We start from the raw sequence: 19,038 nt of genomic DNA, 5'->3' as shown, positions 1-19,038 counted from the left end.
CAGTGTCCTTGCACTACCACCCAGACAAAACAACAGTGGCTTTCCTTCCCAGGGTCCCTCTTGGTTCCTGTGCAGCCATTTCTGCCCCCGTGGGCTAGTGTCAAGGTGGGAGAGGGAGAGACAAGATTCATAGATTGGCTGCAATTGAGCAAATGCCCAGCTCTGGCTGGTGACGTGTGCAGCAGACTCATGTTCAGCAGCAACACGCACCTCAAGTGGGGGAAAGCAGCTCTGCAACAGAAGGAGGGGCTGCTGTGGGAAGAAAGGAAGGAGTGGGCATCCCAGCTCCTGGGAACTCATCTCTAGGGTCCCTGGAACGTGGTTTAAGGGACCTGCTCCCTCTTCTTCTAATATATTTTGCAAATAAGGATGCTGAGGCCACAGAGGAGAAACAAAATATAGCTGTAGATCCTCATTATTTGCCAATTCTGTATTTGTGAATTGGCCTTACTTACTAACATTTATGTGTGACCCTAAAGTGAACACTCAGCACTGTGATCACCAGTAGACATGGACAGGGGAATGACCAACTTGAATCTTCCCGTGCACATTTTCCAGCTAAGGTCAGACAAGGCAACACTGTTTTCTTGTTTCAGCTTTCCCATGGGAAACAAGTGTCCTTTTCAGTCTATCAAGTGCCCTGTTTTTAACATTTTTGTCCTTTTGGTTGGTGATATTGCTCTTTAAAATGACCCCCAAGGGTAGTGCTGGAGAGCTTTCCATGTTCATAGCACAAGAAGGCTGTTACATGTCTTGGGAAAAAAACACGTGTGTGAGGTAAAGCCTGCTCAGGCATTCGTTATAACTCTGTTGGCTGTGAGTTCAGCGTTAATGAATCAACAATCTATATTTAAAAAGGTGCCTTTACACAGAAACACACACAAAACAAGGTTGTGTATTGATTGGTTGAGGAAAGTGTTATAACCAGAGATTCACAGGAACCTAACTTTGTGTTTTCCTTAGGAGCAATGGTTCAGTATGCATGAGTTCAGTGTTCACAGTGACTTTATAGACCGGAACTACAGCAAATAATGAGATCCAAACAAAAGGTCCTGGAGGCCACCCAGAGAGTCATTGACTAAGCCAGGACTCTGCGAGTTTGGAGTCCACTGCTTTTGCATTCTGCCATATGTAATGTGTGGTAGAGATAAGGAAGACAAAAACAAAGCAAGATGTGAGAAGATTGAGGGGAAGGAAGGGGGAAACAGCAGTTGAACAAGCAGAGAAGTGAATGTCTATGAGGCACAGCTGTAGATTCAATGGCTCTCAGGCAGGCCAGGCTCATCACACCAAGCTATTCCAATGGCTTGGACACCCGCATCATAAGATTGTATAGGGAATAAGACTTATCAGCCTCGAATATCATAATTGAGCCTTCGTCTAGAAGTTGTATAAACCTAGGCCATAAGTTTCAACACAACTCAAAAAGAAGCCCCTCAGGACATTCACAAATGCTTTTGAGAATGTGAAGCCTTTGGTTAACAATATCCCCTGGTTTAGGAAAATAAGAGAGATGAGAGAATATTTATAAATAGAAACCATAAAATTTAAATTCAATATGTACGTGTTCTCTATGTTGCCATCAAAGTTGTGAGTCTTTTTAACAAAAGGGGTGGGGAAATTTCCTGCAGGATTTTGGTGTTTGCATGAGTACTGATCTTCAAAGGAGAGCTGGTTAGTAAACTCCAGGCTGTATAGGAACATCATAGAAATTGCTTGTTGTTAGAAATTGTTGTTAAAGTGCTTGATGTGGAGAACTGCAGTTATTAAACTTGCAGTTGTAAATTATGCATGTCATAGGAGAGTGAATTTACTCACCAAGCTGTGGCATGATTAAATCATGTACTTTACCTTTGCTGATTCTGTCATATTGATTCCACCGATACATCAAATCGGACATCGTTGTAAGTCACAATCTGGCATGAAAGTCTCCTCCCTGGAAAAGTTATTCTGACAAGTAAATAAGTGAGTGATACTAGCAAATTAATATTGGAATATAATTTACATTTCAAAGTGCTTTTCTTTCACACATATTTTGTTTGATTCTCTGCTCTTTAAAACTAGGATTCCAAAGTTTAAACTTCAATGTCTTAGAAACTGTCATTCTTTACCCAAAGAAAATGATCTGCTTTTATTTTCAATCTTCAGAGTTTATTTTTAAAAGAGCATGTTTACTTCATTTTCTTAGGAGTTCTAAAAGATTAAAATACTCATGAATAGAAAACTCATGGATCTGAAATTAAATATGTGCTTGTATCTTAAAGCTTACTGTGTAGCCTTAGCATTATTTAGCAATTTAATAGATACATTTGTAATTTCTTACATAGTCATATAGACTGTCAAAGGATCTTCATTTTGGCTTTTGTTGGATTTATTCTCTGAGATTTCACATCTCTCTCCATTGGCGATAGCTGCAGGTTATATCTGGAATTAGCATGTCTTTCAATTCATCAACATTTTTTTTCCAAAGCAAATCTTGGTTTCCTCATACATTGGCCTTAGAAGGGTAAGCATTTGGAAAGTGCTTATATTGATGTTTTAAGACTCAAGACCTTCAGTGTGGGGGCTCAAGGAAGAACCCTGCCTCAGACTGAGCTGCTTTCAAACCAGGCATATTTTCCTTAGATCCTGTGTCACGGATTCATCCAATTTTGTACAACTATCTTCTAAGCTGCCTTTTATTCTCTAATCATGCTCTTTATAAACTGCCTGCATGTAAAGCAATGAGAAGGAACAGTGACTTGTATAGGCGTCATGCTTTATAGTTTACAGAATGTTTTCATATCCTTGAAAGGATCCCAACACCTTAAAAGGGCTTTTTGTCACATCAGTATATTGAATGAGTAAATGACTGAATGAATGAATGAATGGACCCAGGATCTTATATGAGTTTGACAACATCCCTGGGAGGTATCTTCATTTTACAGAGAAGGAAATGGATATGTATCTTATAAAAGTCAATACCGACCTCTATTTACTTTCTATTCAGATAATTTCTCTAACCTGGGATTGTATAGTTCCCTTTAGTTAAATTAGTACAAAGAAAGCAATTTCAGGAAGCAAATACACAAACACGTTCACCTCTTTTTGGTTTGCACAACACTGACTCTAGATTTATTCATTCAGTCAAATGACACCATGGTCAAATGTCCTCTCTCCATCAGAGCTGGAATTGGCATGATGTACACTTTCTGCTACAGAACAAAAGAAACATGTGGGTGTCCCTGAAATTAACCTGGCTCACATTTTCAGCAATTGAATGAATCTTTGTGGGCCTGCTTTTCCTGATATTTCACTAGCGTTTCATTGAAGGCTCTCTGCAGGGGCATAGTCTCGTTGACTCTTCACTGACCCTATCCTTGAGCTGCATGTATTTCAGTCGCTGCTAAGTGTATACAATCACTCTCTGTGTGTGATCCTTAGAATAAGACACAGGACCCACATGTCAATCAAACTGACCATCGTTTCCATCAGGACTGTGCCATGGGCAATCCTCAAGGAAGGTGGAAGCATCTTGCTCCTGTCCACAATTGTGTACAGGCAATATCAGGTTAGTCGAAACGAATGGTATGGCTATTTACTCTAAGGTGTGGTGATCTTTGCTGTTTTAGACCTCAGCAAAGATAATCTGTGACACTTCTTTCTAGGGCTGGCATTTCATCATCGACAAACTCAGTTTCATTCCAGGTCTCTCTTTGCTCTTCTGCTACCTGCTGGCCGCTTTCTCTGTATCTTCATTCTAATCCAGAGGAACAGAGACTCTGATTCAGTCTGTCTATGGACGAGTCCTCTTAGATCGTGTGTGTTCTACCTGATCCAATCAGTTCTGGATGGAGCATCGCAAGGCCTCAGTATGCCCTCAGGTAGTAGGCCTCAGTATGCCCTGTTGGTAGTAGGGCTGTGGACAGGACCAGGGCCTGGAGAAGGGGCATAGGAAGGGCTGCATACCAGCGTGCATCTCATTCAGGCCCTTCATCCAGTGGTGCTGGATCTGGTTTGCATCAGCTCATGAGAGTCAACTGTGAAAATTTCAGGAATATTGTGAGCCAGTTGTTAAGTATAGCCAGAATTAAAAATTAAATTATGTAAATTTACAATAAAACAAATTATATTAAAAGCAGAGGTGATAAATGCACAAAACTCATTTTCTAATTATTTCACCACATTTTATTATTATTGATGCCTAATGATGGATGTTGCCTAGCCCCATGGTAGCAATGGTGTGTGACCATGCTTCTCTTCTCAGCTACACATTTACTGCTGTCAAGTTGCTACCCTGATACCAGTCATGGTGGGAGCATTTACACCATGGCAATTGTCAAATGCTACAAACCAGGGCTTAATTTACTGTTTTGTTGATTATCTAGACCAGGGGTCCCCAATCCCTGGGCCATAGACTGGTACCCGTCTGTGTGGGTGGGAGAGTCAGCAAAGCTTCATCTGTATTTACAGCAGCTCCCCATTGCTCTCATTACTGCCTGAGCTCCGCCTTCTGTCAGATCAGCAGCAGCATTAGATTCTCATAGGAGCAGGAACACTATTGTGAACTGCATTTTCGAAGGATCTAGGTTGTGTGCTCCTTATGAGAATCTAATGCCCAATGATTTGAGGTGGAACAGTTTCATCCTGAAACCATTTCCCCATGGCCTGGCTGTGGAAAAATTGCCTTCCATGAAACTGGTCCCTGGTGCCAAAAAGGCTGGGGACTGCTGGTCTAGACTAATAAATTAATGGAGTTAATGCTAATAGTTAAGATTAAATAAGACAGTGTGGTGTGTCCATAGTCATTATAAGTATCACAAACAATTGAAATATTTTTGCAGTGTTTAAAAGTATTATCTGACTCAGCAGAAAGGGTGCTCAGACTGTTGACAAATAAGTTAGGTTTCAGAACACAGCTTCATTGCTTTCTTTTTGTCTGATACTTTAACATGAGGGAAAATATCAACCAACATTTTGCTTTTTTTTTTTTTTGAGATAGAGTCTCACTCTGTCACCAGGCTAGAGTGCAGTGGTGTGATCTTGGCTTACTGCAACCTCTACCTCCTGGGTTCAAGTGAGTCTCATGCCTCGGCCTCCTGAGTAGCTAAGATTACAGGTATGTGCCACCATGCCTAGTTAATTTTTTTTGTTGTTGTTTGTATTTTTTTTAGCAGAGATGAGATCTCACCAGGTTTGCCAGGCTGGTCTTGAACTCCTGGCCTCAAGTGATCCACCTGCCTCGGCCTCCCAAATTGCTGGGATTACAGGTGTGAGCCACCATGCCCAGCCAACCAACATTTGTCTCAAAACTACACTTGTCTGTGAATTGAACCATAGGTTGGCTATGGATACAAGAGTTCACCAGAAATTGAGGCAGCATCTTGTCAATCAATTGGCTTTTATTTAATACTCTTTATTATAAATTCTGTATTATATATTCTATAATATATATTCTAAATTCTATATTATATATAGAATTCTAATATAAATTCTAAATTCTGTGTTATAAATTCTATAATAGTCTCATATATTTGATGATTTGTAAACTGTGTGACACATTTCTTGTATTAGTGAAGTTTATAATAACTATATGCATGTGTGTATATATGCATACTGTTTTTGGGAGACTGATTGTTAAATGTTTACCGGCACCTCAGTGCTCTTGCCCACCCATGGGACAGCCCATGGGCTGAGGGGAGCCCAGCAGGGGCTGTGGGGAGGTAGCGGGGAGTGTGGAAGGTGCTGAGTGGGGCCAGCTCTCCTGCAAGGGGGGTTGATGTGCAGAGAAGCCTTGGAACCCTAAGAGAGTGCGACTCATGTTCCCGCCCCTAGGAAGTGTAAAAGAAAAATCAGTGCCTGGATCCCCAAATCACTAAGCCAAAGGGAAAAGTCAAGCTGGGAGCTGCATCAGGCAAACCTGTCTCCCATTGTGTTCCTAAAGAAGGTAGCTACAAAGATCAGGAAGCTACAACCTCCCTCACAATTTGCCCACAAGGAAATTCCTTGTGGAAAAAGGACTGACGGAACTCAAAGTCATCCCTCTGCTCGTGGGAGACAAAGACGTATCTGGATTGCTTCCTCAGCCCTGTTGCTTGACTAAGCCAGACTAGAGCATAAGTGACTATTCCTATAAATTGGGTATTCATTTTGGGAAGCTGAGGCAGGCGAATCACGATGTCAGGAGATCGAGCCTGGCCAACATGGTGAAACCCTGTCTCTACTAAAGTACAAAAAATTAGCCGGGAGTGATGGTGTGCACCTATAGTCCCAGCTACTTGAGACTGAGGCAGGAGAATCACTTGAACCCAGGAGGTGGAGGTTGCAGTAAGCCAAGATCGTGCCACTGCACTCCAGCCTGGTGACAGAGCAACTCTCCGTCTCAAAATAAATAAATAAATAAATAAATAAATAAATAAATAAATAAATAAATAGAAAAAGAAAAAAGAAAAAAATTGGGTATTCAGTGAGAGGCTAATCAGAACCTCAAAAGAATGCAACCATTTGTCCCATTTGTCTCTTATCTACCTATGACGTGGAAGCCCATTCCCCGCTTTGAGTAGTCCTGCCTTTCCAGACCAAACTTAAGATGTATAAGTGTACATCTTACATATATTGACTGATGTCTCGTGTCTCCCTAAAACGTATAAAATCAAGCTGTGCTCCAATCGCCTTGGGCACATGTCATCAGGAAGGACTTCTTGAGCTGTGCCCTGGGCACGTCCTTTACCTTGGCAAAATAAACTTTCTAAATTGATTGAGATCTGTCTCAGATAAACGTTTTGGTTTATGGAAGGTACTGACAGTTATGGTGACGGGCAGAGCTGCAGAGACAGTCATCCATGGGATGCCAGCCCGGCAGCTGGGTGGAGAGTGCTGCTTCCTCCTCCCCACAGCAGCACTTCTGAGAAAGGAGAGAAGGCCTGTCATCCTCTCCTCCAATCCAGACAGAGCCTGAGCTCAAACATTTGCTCCAGGGAGGAAAGGGAATGTAAATCATCCTGGAAATGAGGCTTTAAACTGGATTGAGTTTTTCTACTTAAAGCAACTGGAAAGTTTTGGATTCTATTCAAGATATCATCAAGGAATGAAAAGGAAGATTCAACAATATATAGTTCCAAGTGGTGATTTTAAAAAATTCCGTATTTCCCTCTCACAGTTAGAACTAACTACTGAAAAGCATGGTTGGACTGGCCTTGAATAACTGTTAGGTTTTTTTTTTTTTTTTTTTTTTTCTTCGCTCTTTTTGCCTGGGCTGGAGTGCAATGGCGTGATCTCGGCTCACTGCAACCTCTGCCTCCCAGGTTCAAACAATTCTCCTGCCTCAGCTTCCCAAGTAGCTGAGATTATAGGCATGCACCAACATGCTCAGCTAATGTTGTATTTTTAGTAGGTTTCTCCGGGTTGGTCAGGCTGCTCTTGAACTCCTGACCTCAGGTGATCCACTCTCCTCGGCCTCCCAAAGTGCTGGAATTACAGGCATGAGCCACTGAGCCCGGTCACAACTGTTAGATTTTTATTGTAGGTGAAGTGACAGCTTTTTCTCTTTTCTTTGCCCAAACCTCAGAGTCAAATTAGCGACCAACTTCATCAACTCACTATATGGTATTTTGGGGCAATCTGTATTCTCTTCCTGTACATATTTTACAATCACTCTAACTTCCTCAAGTACTTTTTCTTATCTTTTGTGTCATGAGTAGTTTGTAAATCATGTCATGTCGTTTTTAGGAAGAGGAGAATTGGAAATAAATGAAGAATTACACTCACTAAAGTAAGATGTAGCTTTTTGGGAATCGAGATGGCAGAACAAAAGTTCATGACCATGAGACGTGGTAGATGTGAAAACTGAGTTATTGACATTTGAAGGATCTGTTATAGCTAGATGCTCAGACTGTGCAGATAAGGTGAGTCTTTGGTTTATCATTTCATTTCTTTTTAACTTCAGAGAAGGAGCACTGAGTTAATAACACTTCTCTGGTCATGACCCATTTTTGTTAGGGATTCATGAAAAGTGCCTGTTTTACTATACTTTTATCCCCATTTCAAATTCCCCATTCCTCTCCTTTAATAGGTAATGATTTAAATGAATTTAACATTTATTTTCTTGTTAATATGCATTTCTGAAAAAATGTCCAGTTTCGTTTCGAGTGCATTTTTAAAGTTGGACATTGCTTCACATTTTTATATTCTTTTATTTTATTGCATTTTCTCTCCTGAAATGTCTGTTTCTTTTTTCTTTTTGCACTTTAGTTGTTGATATTTTTTCAAATTGATTTGTTGGAGTTATTTTAAATGTATATTCTAGATACTACTCCATCGTCTACATGTGGAATGCAAGTATCTTGTTCCAGTCTGTTGTTATAAAAATCTTGAGTGTAGTTTAATAAATTTTTATGGAGTGATAAGCACCAGGTTGAGAAGTAGAACATTACCCATCCCAGCAACCCCCTCGTGGATCCCCCCAATTGCTCTGTCCTGTTTTGTTCCCAAATGTAACTGCAATCCTGATCTCCAATATCAAAAGATGAATTTGCCTGTTTTGACATTTCATATAACTGAAATAATACAATACGCATTATTTGGTGGCTGGCTTCTTTTGGTCAACAACGTATTTCTGAGAGCCATGCATCTTGATGCACTTAGGTTAGTTGTCATTGTTGTATACAAACAAAAAACAACCCCTTTAAAAAGCGGGCAAAGGACATGACTGGACGCTTCTCAAAAGAAGACATTTATGTGGCCAACAAAGATATGAAAAAAGCTCAGCATCACTGATCATTAGAGAAATGCAAATCAAAACCACAAAAAGATACCATCTCACGCCAGTCAGAATGGCAATTACTAAAAAGTCAAGAAACAACAGATGCTGGTGAGGCTGTGGAGAAATAGGAACGCTTTTACACAGTTGGTAGGAATGTAAATTAGTAAATTAGTTCAACCATTGTGGAAGACAGTGTGGCGATTCCTCAAAGAGCTAGAACCAGAAATACCATTTGACCCAGCAATCCCATTACTGGATATATACCCAAAGGAATATACATCATTCTATTACAAAGATAAATGCTTCCATATGTTCACTGCAGCACTATACACCATGGAGTATTACGCAGCCATAGGAAGGAACAGGATCATGTCCTTTGCAGAGACATGGATGGAGCTGGAAGCCATTATCCTCAGCAACTAACACAGGAACAGAAAACCAAACACTGCATGTTCTCACTTATAAATGGGGGCTGAACAGTGAGGCCTTTCAAAGTGCTGGGATTACAGGCGTGAGCCACCATGCCTGGCCTCTGCTAGATTTTTAAATACATTAAATAAACACGACTGGGCCATGATACGTTATCTTTCTGAAAACTACTAGATTTGATATGAACACATTTTTTAAAGCATTTGTACATCTATATACTTGAGTGAGATTGATCTGTAATATTCCTTCTTTGTTATGCCGTTGTCAGATTTTGGTATCAAAGTTATGCTGGATTTGTCTATGAATTAAAAAATGTTTCCCTTTTTCTGTTTTCTGGAAGAATTTGTAGACGAACAGTACTATTTCTTTCTTAAATAATTTGGAAGAATTCACTGGTGAACCCATGTGGGAATACAGTTTTCTTTGTAGATAATTTTAAAATTATGGATTAAATTTTTTAGGTAAATAGAAAGTTTATATTTTTCTACCTTGTATGGATTTGGTTGGTTTTAAGTTTTTTTCCCCTGGAAGTTTTTCATTTTTTTTCTAAATTTTTAAATGTATTGGCGTAAAGTTATTTTACAATATTCTTTAAAGATATTTTAAATGTCTGAAGAACCTGTAATGATGTCCTCCACTTTATGACGTGTGCGTGTGTGCACATGTGTGTTTGTGCCCTTTCTCCCTTCCTCTTTCCCCTCTCTCCTTTCTGACACAGCGTTGGTCAAGGTTTATCAGTTTTATCAGTAAACTAACTTCGGCTTTATCAATTCTCTATTGCCCATTTTATTTTCTATTTGGCTGTTTACACTTTTTAAAATTACTTCCTTCTTTCTACTTTCTTGGGACTTAGTTTGTTCGCCTTAAAACTTTTCCAGGTGTGTTGTCAGCACTGATTTTAACCCTTACTTTTATTTTTAAAGTTTTTTTTGAAAATTTCAATAGTTTTGAGGGTACAAGTGGTTTTTGGTTGCATGGATAAGTTCTTTAGTAGTGATTTCTGAGATTTTGGTACACCCATCACCCAAGCAGTGTACACTGTTCCCGATATGTAGTCTTTTATCTCTCACCCTTCTCCTATCCCTTTCCCCTGGGTCCCCAAAGTCCATTATATCATTCTTCTGCTTTTGTGTCCTCATATGAAGCCTTATTTTCCAATACGCGCAATTAAGGCTATTAATTTCCTGCTAAGAACATCTTCAGTTGTATCCCATAAGTTTCATCTGTAGTGTTTTCATCACCATTCAATTTAAAATATTTTCTGATTTCAATTTTAATTTCTTTCTTTTTTTTTTTTTTTTGGGATGGAGTCTCGCTCTGTTGCCCAGGCTGGAGTGCAGTGGCTGGATATCTGCTCACTGCAAGCTCCGCCTCCTGGGTTCACGCCATTCTCCCGCCTCAGCCTCCCGAGTAGCTGCGACTACAGGCATCCGCCACCACGCCCGGCTAGTTTTTTGTATTTTTTTAGTAGAGACGACATTTCACCATGTTAGCCAGGATGGTCTCGATCTCCTGACCTCGTGATCCGCCCATCTCGGCCTCCCAAAGTGCTGGGATTACAGGCTTGAGCCACCGCGCCTGGCCAATTTCTTTTTTTTTTTTTTAACTGGTGGGTTATTTAGAATTCTATGGCTTATTTAACAAAATCAGAATAGCTTAGTTTTATTTTCATAACTGTTTTCTAGACTAAATTCACTGTGGACAGAAAACTCATTAATTCATGTATTATATGAGTTAATTCATTTAAAAATTTGAACTTGAACCAGCTAATTGTCAATTTTGGAAAATGTTCTACATGAACTCAAAAAGAGTATATATTCTACAGTTGCTGGGAGGAATTAGATACAATTTGTTATGAATACTGTTCAAATCAATATCTATAGATTAAGGAAGGATGTGTCTGATTGTTCTATTAGGTACCAAGCAACATGTTTTAGTGTTCCAATCTGATTGTGTACATCTCCTTTTAGTCTGTCAATTTTGTCTTTTAATATTTGGAATCTATGCTATTTAGTAATGCAAATTTAGAATTCTTACATCTTCCTAATGGACCACACTTTCCTCATTGTGAAATATCCCCACATTTCTCAAGTAATGCTTCTTGTATTATGGTTTATTTTGTCTGGCATTAGGGTAACTATGCCAGCTTGCTTGCTTATTTATTTATTTATTTATTTTGAGAGACAGAGTCTCACTCTGTGGCCAAGGCTAGAATGCAGTGGCACCTCAGTCTCCTAAGTGGCTGGCATTACAGGTGTGTGCCACCACACCCAACTAATGTTTTGAAAATATTTTTTGTAGAGACAGAGTCTCGCTATGTTGCCCAGGCTGATCTCAAACTCCTGGCCTCAAGCAATCCTCCTGCTTTAGCCTCCCAGAGTGTTGCAATTATAGGCATGAGCCACTGCACTTGCCCCAGCTTACTTTTAATTGGTGCTTGGTTGGTGTATCTTTTCCCATCCTTTTAATTTAAATATTCCTCTATTTTTTTTTTATTAAATGTGTTTCCTGTAAGAAACATATAGTTTAGATTTGTTATTTTATCCCGTTTGACAGTACTGTCTTTAAAAAAATCAGTAGAATTTATTCTTTGGGGAAGTTTTAGGTTTATGGAAGAATTGAGTGGGAAGTACCTAGAGTTCTTCTGTAGCCCCTCAGTACCCCCGTCCTCTCTCGTTAACATCTTGCATTAGTGTAGTGTATTTGTTATAATCGATGAGCTAATATAAACACATTATTATTAACTGATGTCTATAGGCTACAATAGAGCTCATTCTTTGTGTGGCAAATTCCATGAGTTTTGACAAACACATAATGACATGTATCCCCTATTACAGTATCATACAGAACAGTTTTGCTGCCTTAAAAATCCTGCATGCTCTGCCTATTCACCCCTCCCTTTCTCTTCAACATCTTTGTACTATCTAATTTTTTAATTGTAGTTTTTAGTTTGATTACAGGCAGTAAATTACTAATATGTTTTATTTTAACTCTACCTCTTACTATTGGATTTCTATTTGTTCCACATGTTCCATGATCCTTTTTCTTTCCTTTTTTTGATTATTTAAGTATTTTTAAAATTTTCTTTCTTCCCTCTACTAGTTTGTGACTTACACACTCTTGTACTGCAAAGTTACCCTAGAGATTTCTACACACATCCTTAACTTTTTAGTGTCTAATATAAATGAATATTTTTAATGCTTCTGAAACAATGTAAGGACCATGGAATACTCCAACTTTATTTACTACTTTCACCACTACATCTTACTGTTGTCCTATATTTTATTCTATACCTATTTCAAAACCACAAGGCATTATTTTTTCTTATGTAGTCAATATTCATTTGTATTTACCCACCTATTCACCCTTTTTATTGCTCTGCATTCCCTCCTGAATTTGTGAATTCTGTATGAGAGTATTACTTCTGCCTTAAGAATGAAGGCAGCCAGATATTAAGACAAACTCCCTTCAAATAAGCAAAAATAAGACTGCTAACTTCTCAACAGAAAACAAGACTGCTTCTAACGTGTCCAAAAAAGCCAGAAGACAATGGAACACCTTGAAAGTCTGAATAACTGCCAACTAGAATTCTGTATACACAGCTGAAGGGCAGATTAGATACCGTGAAGAGAGAATGAGCAAATTGGAAGACAGATCAGAAGAAAATATCCAGACTAAGCTTGTAGATATTAAAGGGTCAAAAATATGAAAAAAAGTTTAAGAGACAGAAGGGATAGGTATAAAGGTCCATGTGGAAGTGGAGCCTCTTGAAATAGAATAAATATCTCTTAAAAATGAAAAGATGGCAGTCCTTTTGTGAACTAGCCTATTGTCTCTTCACTTTTCTTGCTAGGGAGCAGTCTTCAGGGTCCCATTTGAGAGCCTAGTGTGTTCACAAGGGCCCCTTCCCATGACTGGGCCCAGAACCCAATTTTGGTACCCCCACACAGCAGGGACACTGAAAAGGAGGGCCTTCGGTCTTTCCTTTTGGAAAAGGACAAATGCAACGCAAATGCTGGGCTCACCTCTCTTGGCTTTATTCATCTTCTAGATCCTTCTTCACACAAATGTTGTCTGTATGTTTTTCAACTTTTAAAGTTTTTCTTAGTGGAAATGTTGGGCCTGAAAAGACCTAATCAGAATATGTCAGAAAGTGAATTCTCTGAATACATTTTTAATACAGTTGTCCCTCAGTATCCTCAGGGGATTGGTTCCAGGACGCCCTGCACATACCAAAATCTGAGGATGCTCAAGTCCTTGATATAAAATGGTGAGGTATTTGCATACAACCTATACACAGCCTTCTATGTACTTTAAATCAAGCTTGTTCAACTCGCAGCTCACAATCTGAATGCAGCCCAGGACAGCTTTTAATGAGACCCAGCACAAATTTGTAAACTTTCTTAAAACATTATGAGATTTTTGGGCCTGGTGCGGTGGCTCATGCCTGTAATTTCAGCACTTTGGGAGGCCGAGGCGGGCGGATCACAAGGTCAGGAGTTCGAGACCAGCCTGACCAACATGGTGAAACCCTTCTCTACTAAAAATACAAAAATTAGCTGGGCGTGGTGGCACGTGCCTGTAATCCCAGCTACTCAGGAGGCTTGAGGCAGGAGAATCGCTTGAACCTGGGATGCGGTGGTTTCAGTGAGCCGAGATTGCTCCACTGCACTCCAGCCTGGGCGACAGAGCGAGACTCCATCTCAAAAAAAATAATAATAATAATAATGAGAATTTTTGCAATTTTTAATTTGTGTGGCTCATCTGCTATCATTAGTATATTTTATGTAAGGCACAAGACAATTCTTCTTCCAGTGTGACCCAGGGAATCCAAAAGATTAGACTCCCCTGCTTTAAATCATCTCTAGATTCCTTTTAATGCCTAACACATGTAAATGGTATGTAAATAGTTGTTATATTTTACTGTTTACAGAATAATGACAAGAAAAAAAATCTGAATATGTTCAATGCAGTCACCTTTTTTTTACTGAATATTTTCAATCTGCAGTTATTTGAATCCACAGATGTGGAATCCATGGATAAGGAGGGCCGACTCTATATGAATGGTATCATGATGCATATTCATATACATCTCATTTGGTTTCTCATTTTTCACTAGCATCCATGTTTATTTGTAAGATTCATTCATATTAGTAAATATTCTTGTCATTCTTTTTCTTTTTGTCCCCCTTCATTGATGCAGGAAATGTCAGGAAACACACACACACACACACACACACACACACACACACACACGAGTGCTCCGGCAGCCTGCCCCCAAAAATACTGCCATAATGAATATCTTTATGCATGCTTCTTTTTACACCTGTGCTGTATCTCTTTGTGATCTCCACCCAGGAACAAAATTCTTCTGCCTCAGGTGGTGTGCTATTATGTAATTTGTCAGTAATGCCAGATCATTCGAAATGGCTGGTGTACTCTGTCCTCTCTCCAGGACATCAGAGGGCCTGTGACCACATATTTTCGGCTTTTCGTTTATGCTCATCTTCAGTTGTAGAGTGGTTTCTTATAGTTGTTTGGATTTGCATTTTCCTGATGCAAACTGATGAATTTGAATAATCATCATATGTTTTTAGCTTTTTGAGTTTTCTCGTTGTCATGTCCTTGTTGATATTTTGCCATTTTGTTGTTTATTGATACGTTTTCCTAGAAGGTCTGTAAGAATTCCTTGTATATTACACAGGTGTATTCCTTGTCAGTTTTTGACTTTGCAATTTTTATCTAATAACTTTGTCCATCGTGCCCTTCCTTGAATACCAATCTTGAATTTTAATGTATTCAAACTGGTCAATTTTGCCATACAACGTGTGCTCTTAGAGTTTTGTTCCAGAAGCATTTTTCCAACCCAAATCACAAAAATATCATGCTACATTTTCTTCTATTAACTTTATAATTTTACCTGTCCCATTTGGTTTTAAATCTAAATACAGTCCACTCTCAAATGTGGTTTGGTATAGGCACCCAACGTAACTTTCCTTTAGATAGTGAGCCAGTTTTCCCAAGATCATCTGATGAATTTGTCTGTTGTCCATAGATATGTGTCATTCACATGCACTAAATTCTCATAGCATTTCCTCTTCCTGAGCTGTTTATCTGTCTCCCTCATCCAGATGTCCATTCTGCAGCAAATGCCACGTTCCTGTGATCTTGAAGTATGTCTTAATATCTGTTGAGGCAAATCCCCTGTTTCTTCTTTGTAAGATTGACTTAAATGTTGGACTTTTATTTCTCTATGTAATTTTAAAGTAAGTTAATGAGTTTCTTAAAAAAGATCTGAAATTTTGATTGGAATAGCATTGAATTTATATATAGTTTGGTGATAAAAGACATCTTTATAACATTACATCATCTCAGCCAAAAGTAGAACATCTCTCCATTTATTTATATCCTCTTCTGTTTCCTTCACCATAATTTTGACATTTCACAACACAAACATTGTATGTTATTGGTTAAGCTAATTTTATAATACTTATGAATGCATTGCTCCTGTGAATGGACTACTGCTTTTAAAAAAACATTTTTTCTTCTTGTTGCTGAATAACAGATAGAGAAATGCTATTGGTTTTTGAAGGTTGATCAAGTAATCAGAAATCGAATGGCCAATCTTTTTAACTCTAATACTTTGTGGAGTCAAGTTTTCTAGGTAGATAATCATTCGGTGATGATGGTTTTATCTATTCCTCTTTCATTCTCATACTCTTTGTTTGTTTTGTTTCTTTGTACTTTTGACCAGAGCCTCTGACAACATCTTCAGCAGAACCAGTAAAAATTAGCACTCTTGTCTTATTATCTTAGCAAAAAATGTTTCCAAAGTTTCTTCATCAGGAATAAAATTGGCTGCAAGTGTTTAGGCATAAAGTATGATCAAATTAAGGGAGTTCAGTTCTTCTCCCAGTTTGTTAAGAATTTTTTCGTTAGTACTGTTGAGCATTACTAAGTACTTCTGTATCAATTGAGATAATCACATACTTTTTTCTTCTGTAATCTATCATTGCTCAGGGTTACTGTCAGAAGTTAATTCCCTGACTATGTGGAGTGGCTGAGTATGGGAGAATTTTCTTCAGGAAAGATTTAGAAAAAGAATTTTGTTAACTGTCCCAAACTTTTAATTTTTACCACCAGGTTTGCAACTTTAAACTGGCGCTTAGAAGAGGACTCTTCAACAGGGGTCCCCAGGACTGGTTCTGGTCAATGGCCTGTTAGGAATGACTACACAGCAGGAGGTGAGCAGTGGGAGATCTAGCGAATCTTCATCTGTATTTACAGCCGCTCCCCATTGCTCACATTACTGCCTGAGCTCTGCCTTCATTCTGATCAGTGGTGACATTAGATTCTCATAGGAACACGAATCCTATTGTGAACTGCACATGCAAGGGGTCTAGTTGCATGCTCCTTATGAGAATCTAATGCCTCATGATCTATCTCCCATCACCCCCAGATGGGACCATCCAGCTGCAGGAAAACAAGCTCAGGGCTCCCACTGATTCTACATTATGGTGAATTGTATAATTCTTTCACTATATATTACAATGTAATCATAACAGAAATAAAGTGCACAATAACTGTAATGTACCTGAATCATTCTGGAACCATCTCCCCCTCCTCCGCACCAGGTCCATGGAAAATTTGTCTTCCATGAAACTGGTCCTTGGTTCTTAAAAGGTTAGGGACCTTGCTCTTCAAGATTAGTTTATAGTCCAACCCTGAATAAAATGCTCTTGGAGTCCCTTTGTCATTAAAAAACAAAAACCCAAAAAGAAAAAAAAAAAAAAAAAAAGAAAGTGCTGCATTGGCCAGCAAGGTGGTTCATGCCTGTAATCCCTGGGCTTCAGGAGGCTAAGGCAGGAGCATCGCTTGAGCCCAGGAGTTCAAAGTTACAGTGAACCCATGATTGCACCACTGCACTCCAACCTGAGCAACAGAGCAAAACCTTATCTCGAAAAAATAAATAAATAAATGCAGTATTCTATCTGAGAGCAGTTCAGCAATTATACTTACTGTTGGTATGAAAAAAGAGGTGCAGAGAAAAACGCAATGTGAGATATAATTAGAAGTGCCTGTGCAAAATGTCAGCTCAGCTTCCCCTCCTCCTGCTAGTGCTTCCAAAAATGTGATTCCTGGAACCTTTGAGTTTATTTCTAGTTTATTTGAATGCGTTTTATGAGCCATTTCCCAAAAATATCCATTGGATCTCCTTTGGCCATCGTAATCAGCTTATAAATTGAGCTCATCATCTGTAGGGCTGGAAGACGTTGGTGCTTCTCAGCCACGAGGGCCATCACATGGGATTCCTCTCTTCCAGCCACTGAAACCACAGCTGAGACGCTGGCTGGGACAACTTAGCTGCAACCAAAGCCATCCCAGTAGGAGGCTGAAGTAAGCCTGTGGCTCCTGAGATGTTTTCCATCTCTTACAAGGCTGGATTTAATCTAAAGCTTGATAAACAAAACAAAACAAACTCTCCGCTTAGCTTTTAGTAAATAGATGCCATTTCTTGTTGTCACTTGTCTATTGTCACAGCTAAGCGAGTAGTTCTTGGGATGACATCATACTTAACCGTGCTCTCATTTTAAATTACCCTTTGTTGCAAAACCTCATCAACACTGAGCTGCATTATTACATAAACCGAAGGCTGATGGTCGCCCCATTTGTCTTGTGGAAAATGAATGTGTTCTGTGACCATGGGAACAGCCCGTTCTTGGGAGAGGTATCTGTCACTTCTGGTGAGGATTGGTCTCTGTCTTGGTTATAAAGGGAAGGGTCTCCCCCTCCACCCTGTTTGGCAGACAGCCTTTTTCTCTCACATTTGTTGCTGCTGTGGGTTCTGTGGTTTTTAAGAGAGCAGAAATATTCAGCTCTTCTGGTTTCCTCTTTTTCTGAAAACCCAGTATTAACTTCTCATGGACTGGCATTTTGTAAAATTCGCCTTTGAAAAGCAGTCCGTGTTGTGAAATGCTCATATACACGGCTGGAAATATCCTTCTGTAACGGATGCTGTCAGGCAGCAGGAGAGGCTACTGTTTGTTCTGTGGACAGCATCATTTCTTTGCTGCCTCCTTCTCGCCAGTGGGTGTGCAGACAGCGTATCTGGGGACCTGAGGGAGCTTCTCCCTGAGGCCTGGGCTTTAAAGGCCCAGTGGGCAGGCGTGGGGTCTGCACAGCTCCATCTAGCTGGCAGCTTGGACAAATCGTCTCATTTTTCAGGACCTTGACTTTATCCGTGAGAAGAATTTTGGGCTAGGTGATCTCCAAGGTGCCTTTCAGCTCTCAATTTTTTATTTCATTTCCTTCTCAATACCATTGCTTTTATTTATGGAGGGGTGCACTGAGCTCCAGAGGAAGTGTGCTCTCTCTAAGTTTCTCTTGTCATTTCCAAAGCACAACGTCAATGCTTTAGGAAGTGGAGTTTAAGTCAGAGCAGTGTGTCCTGTCTGAAACCTTCTCTCTGGAGCCTACACTGAGAAGATTCCTGAAAATTTCGTATGATCATTCTTTTTTTTTTTTTTTGAGACAGGGTCTGGCTCTGTCACCCAGGCTGGAGTGCAGTGGTATGATCACAGCTTACCGCAGCCTCGATCTCCTGAGCTCAAGCAATCCTCCCACCTCAGCCTCTCAAGTAGCGGGGACTACAGGTGTGCACCACCACACCCAGCTAATTTTTGTATTTTTTGTAGAGCTGGGGTTTGCCATGTTGCCCAGGCTGGTCTCAAATAAGACTGCCTGCCTGGGCCTCCCAAAGTGTTGGGATTACAGACATGAGCCACCATGCCCAGCCCATAAAATCATTATCCAGTGTGGCAGAATAACATTTGAGATTTGAATTGCTGTTTTTCCTCCCCTGTATTTCC

Source organism: Piliocolobus tephrosceles, chromosome 11 (assembly GCF_002776525.5).
Source record: "Piliocolobus tephrosceles isolate RC106 chromosome 11, ASM277652v3, whole genome shotgun sequence".
NCBI classification, from domain to species: Eukaryota; Metazoa; Chordata; class Mammalia; order Primates; family Cercopithecidae; genus Piliocolobus; species Piliocolobus tephrosceles.
This window is presented reverse-complemented; position numbering follows the sequence as displayed.